The sequence below is a fragment of the Papaver somniferum genome, chromosome 11, assembly GCF_003573695.1.
Source record: "Papaver somniferum cultivar HN1 chromosome 11, ASM357369v1, whole genome shotgun sequence".
NCBI lineage: Eukaryota > Viridiplantae > Streptophyta > Magnoliopsida > Ranunculales > Papaveraceae > Papaver > Papaver somniferum.
In genome coordinates this window covers 115,541,119-115,547,923 of record NC_039368.1, presented here as the reverse complement: position 1 = coordinate 115,547,923, position 6,805 = coordinate 115,541,119, and the positions used below count along the sequence as shown (strand labels likewise).

At 35.4% G+C, this 6,805-nt stretch overlaps 1 long non-coding RNA gene across 11 annotated transcripts; it reads left to right on the top strand.

Annotated features, from left to right (window-relative positions):
- Positions 1–1,626: 1,626 nt before the first annotated feature.
- Positions 1,627–5,834, top strand: LOC113322497. Of its 11 annotated transcripts, none has more exons than XR_003347163.1 (7): positions 1,627–1,833; positions 1,943–1,976; positions 2,085–2,129; positions 2,288–2,367; positions 2,492–2,604; positions 2,729–4,400; positions 4,655–5,834. It is a non-coding gene; the product is annotated as an uncharacterized LOC113322497 (long non-coding RNA). The 11 variants fall into 11 exon arrangements; XR_003347161.1 differs by having other exon boundaries at positions 2,492–2,607; XR_003347162.1 differs by having other exon boundaries at positions 2,492–2,814; positions 3,918–4,400.
- Positions 5,835–6,805: the final 971 nt, after the last annotated feature.

The following is a 6,805-nucleotide window of genomic DNA, read 5'->3' as shown; positions in this document are numbered from 1 at the left end:
AGGATATTTTCGATTGATAATCTTGAATCGCGATTTACATTATGAACAATAAGTTTTCCTTAACCTAAATTCATCAAGTATGAACAAATTTTCATTAAACTTAGTCATATATATCTCGAGAACTAATTACCAGGATAAACTTGACTCGAAATTATTGATATGCTTGCAATAGTCTAATCAGTCATGCGACATTGTCTCATAAATAAAATGATGAATATAACTTGAGAAATATGTGGTTTAGTCTTCACTTACCTTTGTTGAAGAAGTTCTCCAAAAGCTTCGGTTGATCTTCGACTTCAAACGATAGAACGCAGTGATGTACGATTCTCAACTACACTTCTATCTTAATCTGATACTTAATTAATTGAAGACTAGAAATCCAAATATAGTTTTGATCAACTAAATTTGACAACAAGATTGATATAGCAACACTTGTGAGTTTGACCGAGCAATGCTCTAATAGATAGCATCATAATAAGGAGGATTTCGACGATTGATCACATTAGACAATCCCTCAATGGGGCTAATATCAAAGATTGTATGATCAACACCAGAGGGCCTGCTTGATTTCTGATCACTTCTCTCTACACATCGAGATTTTGCGGAGATTTTCCAGATGCCAATCCAAGTTGTTGTCATACCTTGAAGATTCACAAACATGCGGAAGAGCAGTACCATATGGAAATCTCTCTAATACATGCTCATGAACATAAAAATAGATTTTAGGCTCAATAGCATACTCAGGCACTGGTTCGTTACCTTAATAAGTGGAGTACACGTGCTTAGCATGGCAGCAAACCTTAGTTTTTCATATGCATTTTCCATTTCTGCAAAACTACGACGCTTTGAAATAGAAATCATTACAACATACTAATCTCGGCTAAATATTTTTGCATACTCGGGAGTGTATGTGGTGGCTTGTGTTAGAGCACTGCTCGGTCGAACTCACATGCGTTGCTATCTCAATAATGTTTGTCAATGTTAGTGATCAAAACTATAAGTCTTGATTTCTAACTTATTTATAGATGTCTCGGACTAGGACATAGATTATGTAGTGGAGATTAGACTTCACGACGATTCATCATTTGAAGACGAAGAACTAATAAGGGGAGTTTGTGGAACTTCATCAACAAAATGTATGTGGAGATTTAAACTTATCTATCACTTGGAAAGTCCATTTCTACTCTATCTCCTATATTGAGACATAAGTCGTATTACGATATAGTTTTTATATATACACATTTGATATTTCGAGCTGAGTATATCTCGCTTGCATATTTTTCGAAATATGTGTTGGCAAGCTTTCGCTTCGACCAAGCACTAATACAAATGGGGGTCAAAATGACCCACAGATTCGACCCTCACTGACGGTCAACGGGCCGTGGACCGGTCAAAACGATCGTAGCTATGGTAAATTTCGGGAGCACATCCCAGTGTGCTAATAGCGGTCGTTCCATAAACTTTTAAATTACCTCTATGTCCCTGATTCATAGACCGACACCACGACCGCTACACCTAGTTGATTCAGTGCTGATTTTCTTAGGCGGGTCCCTGCATGTCCCACCTCGTTAGCATCGATACATATCTCTTTCGCATCCCCTCTCTCTCTCCGTTGCTTCAGTCACAGAGAAAACTCCTTCACCTCGTCTCTCTCCTTTAGTTCGTTCATTCACAGAGAAAAAACAATACCACCCAAAATTTCTCCTCCTTTCTTAGATCTCCACCGTTGAAGCCTAATTAAACCCTTATATAAGAATATCTCACTAATATTAACCTTTTCCATCTATCAATTCTGCAGCAGTTAGGTTTAATTTTCAAAATCACCGGGTACAGGTACAATTAGGGTTTTTAATTGAAGTTTTTTTTTTCTTCTTTCTTTTTCTTTTACTGGTCGATTTTCTTCATGGGGTTTAATAATAATTGTTTTATTGACGGATTTCAGGTAAATCTCAGCTCTAGTTGTTGTTTTTCATCAGGTACAGTAAGGGTTTGGATTTAAGTTTTCTTTTTTCTTTTGTTTTTCTTTTACTGGTCGAATTTTGATCACGGGGTTTAACAATAATTGTTTTATTAGTTGATTTCAGGTAGATCTCAACAGCTTAAGTGGCAGTTCAACAAATTTTCATCAGGTATAGCTGATTTTGATTTTCGTGACAGTTAGTTTATGGGTTTAAATCTAGTCTGTGGATCATGTATTCGGGTTAGTCAAGCTATATTGTGTATCATGTTTTAGATTTCTTGTTGTTGAACAGAATCATGTTTTATGGCTGTTATTCAAATTTCACAGGGAAGGTGTCACAAAGAATCCTCTGGATTTGAGGGACCCTGGACAACCAACCCCCTAGTATTTGATAACTCTTCCTTCAAGTAAGACTATTCTGTACACTTCAAATTTTGTCTATGTTTTAAGAATGCTTGTGCTATATGTGAAGTTGTCAATATATAACGTACTAATGCTATTTTCTACATTTTTTATTTGACTTCTTTGTAGGGAGCTTCCAAAACTGAAGAAGGAAGGCTTAATCCAACTCCGAGTTGTTAAGACACTCTTGCCTGATCCCTTTATCCGTCCCTTGTTGAAAAATATGCAGAGGCTTGTATTATGTCGTAATCAACTCCATCCGTCACCATTTTTCTTAAAAATAATTATGGATAATGGATTTATAAAATCATAATTTAGAAAAGTCCATACAAAAGTTCATTGGCATTTCATATGTGTTGGTCTCAGGTAATGACTTTTTCAAGCAGAAAAAGTACCCCGAGGCTGTAAATCACTATACAGAAGCCTTGAGAAGGAATCCCAAAGACCCAAAGGTATTATTGTCTTTTGATCTTAGTTTTCTGGAAGGATTTCTTAAGTGCGTATTGGTTCAGCTTGTGACATTTGTTCCGTTCTAACACAAGTATCTAGCAACAGAGCAGCATGTTACATCAAGAGAACCCTAATGTTGAAAGGTGTTGAGTGACTTCCAAGAGAACCCTAATGTTGCACAAAGTCATCTGAAATGACCGAAACCCATTTTTTTCGCATTTGGATTTTTATTTCATCTTATTTATTTTTCTTTAACACTACTTTTCTTTTAAAGTAAGCACAAGTTGCTTCCCATTTTTTTTCTACTTATCAGAACCTTGCACCTCTATTGTGAAGTTAGCATCAAGAAGCATACAAGGAGAGCTGCAACGAGAACTGCAAACGATTTCTTATTACATGACAAGTTATTGAACTATGTCTGTAAAGGAATTGGATTCCTGCAATGGTTTAGAGAGCTGCAATGAGAACTGCAAACGATTTCTTATTACATGACAAGTTAGTGAACTATGTCTATAAAGGAATTGGATTCCTGCAATGGTTTAGTTAAGTTTTCATTTTTTTTTCTCCTTATAAGAACCTTGCACCTGAATTGTGCAATTAGTATCAAGGACGATACAAGGAGGTGGCAATACTGAAAATTCTTTAACTTTGTCGCTCTCCTGGGTCTGTTCCGCACTAAATTGCTTGCCTGGTTCTGTTCCGCACTAAACCCATACTCTCTTAAACCACCTCCTTGTATTTTTGTTGCAGCCAGCCCAAAATGAGCAAGACTGTTCCATTATAAATCTCTTGTAAATGAAGATACTTACAAACCTTTCTTTAGTTAAGTGTTCAATCATAGTCATTAGTATAACAGTGAGTATCTTCTTTGTTACCTTTGTTTTTCAGTCGTTTTGAATTCATGCTTCCATAATATTTGTTTCATTTCGTATGACTACGTCTCAACAAATTTAAATAATAATCTAGCTATCGTTTCAGTGCTTGAAAGCGTGAAACTATTATGCATAAGTAATTGTGAATTGTACTTATTCTTATAGGACGGTAGTTTGAGATTTACTTTGTTTCCGTTTGTCACTAACTTAAATTTTTTGTTGCTTCCTTGTAGGGTGGATGGGAGACGGAGATCCAGGATATTCATTTGTATCTCTTTATGTTAGCTTATCTTCCCTGTATCAGTAATGGTGCCAATACTTAACCCTAAGGTTTGGAATTACAAGGTTTGGTTCTGTCAGCTCACAAGGTTCAGCTTCATGGATTTGGCAGAGAAGAAGATTTGCTTCTGCTGGTACTTCTCTGTGCCAAGTTCACTTCCAACTCAGGGCATTCCTCTATACATCTGTTAAATTTCTGCTAATTGGAGAAGGTTCCACTTATCGACTTTCAGAATTGGTACTCGTATCTCTCATAATTGTGCACATTATGATTTGGGTTACAGCCTCAACTATGACTTGCACTCCTCAAGCAGTTGATGTACTGAGCAAAGCTAATATTCTTATTGCTCCAACAAAGGCTGTTGGAACTGAAAGGATATGAATAACTATCCCATGATATCTTGTCATCTTCGGTTAGTTCTAAGAAAAATAGCAGGGTAATTTCAGTTACTCTCTATTTTGTATATTACATAGATGCATTCTCATACGTAAAGTTTGCTCTGTACCATATTCTGATGCTTTACATTGGTTTTTTTGGAAGTAGGTTTTTGAGTAGGTTACTGTAATAAAATCCGTTGTTATTTTTTGGGTTTCGGTTTACTCTTAGTTGTTTACTCGATTCAGAGATATCTACCAACCTTAAGATTTGTTAAACTTTCTATTCTAATTCTGTGCATTTGTTATGCAACAGTGTCTCAATGGATCTCCCCCAATTTTGTTTGATTCGATGTTGGCTTGTTGCAAGCGGTACTACACGTTTAGTATGTCGATGATAATGATAAAATAAGTGAGCTGAAAATGAGACTTTATTGTTGTTTGTTGTTTTACTTGTGTAGAGTATAACTTAATCGCTTAAGCTTTTGTAATGTGCATGCAAGCAAGTTTGTGTATAATTCTAAGAAAGTTGAATCCATAGAAAAGAAGTCATTGCAACTAAATGAATAAGCATTGCTAGTTGCCGCGAATGTGTGTTCTATTCAGGGTTAAATTAGGGGAAACTAATTTTTGGGGATAATCATAAGTTGCAGGTGAAGTCTCTTGCTATAAACCTTCTTATACTTACGTAATCTCCTTGTAGTATACAGATGATGGACATTATGGATCCATTGTCATCCTACTCATTCTAGAAAATGATCAGAAAAGTTATTGGTCTTTCTTGCACACAGATGGCCCCATACATTGATTTGTAGCTTCTTTTGTTTGTGTTGGATCCAAACGATTTATCATCTTATCCGGTAGGGGTCTATGATGTTCCAGGTGAGTCTGTTACGCACTTAGATACTGATCATTGTTCCAAATTTGGTATGTTGCCATCTCATTTTCATCATAATGGTGTGAATGGAGGATTCAATTATGTTTCTTTCTTGTATGGTAGTTCTCTTTACTTTATCAAATTACAGGTGTTTGTAGCTGAACCTCCTTTGTTCTCAGACCTTGTGGGATTTTTGTTCTTTGGTGCTTGCTGTTCCATGTTGGATTTGTAGTCTTTTGACCTTTCCATCCATCTAGAATTCAGAACTTACTTTTTCTGTTACTTTCCTACTAAGTGCCAACTGAATCTGTTTTTCTGAAACATTTTTTTGTTCTTCAGGTGCACCATTATGAAGTGTTGGGTCAGTTCATTTTACCGCAGGTGTATCAAGTGTGTGGGGTTAGTTCAACACCAGGCAGTCAATCATTTTGTTGGTTTGCACTTTTCTTTAAAACATCATCATTGGAGTTTATAATTTTGTTGTTTAATCGATAGTTTTTTAGTTCATCATTTTGTAATCGAATCCTAGAACTACAGATTACATTTGTTAGAACTACAGATTTTAATCCTTTGTGTAATTTGAAACCAATGCATCAATGAATGTTAAATTAAAGGATTATTTGTGTGCAAGTTTAATTTGTTTCTCATTTTTATTTGATTTGAAATTGGATTTCATTTGATTTTCATTTGAGTTCTAATTTGTGTTTCATTTGAATTCTAATTTGAGTTTCATTTGAGTTTCATTTTTGTTTAATTTCAAATCCAGTCAGATTCAGTCAGGCCAGACAGCCAATCTGGATCTATTTTTTTTTATTTTAAGATTTAAATTTATGACTGATTATTGACAGATAAATTTTACACCGTTATATTTGGTCGTTGATACAAGATTTTCCACGACCCACAGTGACACGTCATGGTTGAAAAGAAGCTCAAACAGCGACTCTTTCTTCGACTGACAAATAAAGTCAAAGATACGAGTTAAATGACTTGCTTCATCGGTCGCGAAACGGCTGATTTCTACTAGTTAAGTTCATCTTATATCATGTGAAAATTCCCGAGTAACATCTTACATGGTTTGTGTGATACAATCATTTGGTATAGACTTGGAACGTTTCAATAATGATTATTTCAATATTTTGAAAATTGCTTTGATGCTAATAGTGTGTGAAAACGGCTATTATCATCCTCTAAGAATGTTTCAATGATTTAAATAAAGAGTTTAGAATCATGTAACCATCTATGGATATAATCATATAGTGTGTTCGCACATTTGTGTATAAGTCCAAAATCGGGAACCAAATGTATGCATACTTGTGTGTATACAAAATGGTTGATGGAGACTGGGTAAGTATGCGTACCCGTACGCATACTGGCGGAAGTTCACGTCCGTGAATTTCTGCTGAGTTTGAAATCCAAACCAAACTCAAATCTGGTTACTTAAGTACGTATACCCGTGCGCATACTTAAGTGGTTACTTTCTAAAATCGGTTGTGTACATGAACTTAAACATTTTTTAATAAGGAATGCAATCTTTGCAAACCATGGCTATAATGTCCATGTATTGATTCAAGTGAATCAAACCGATTTTGC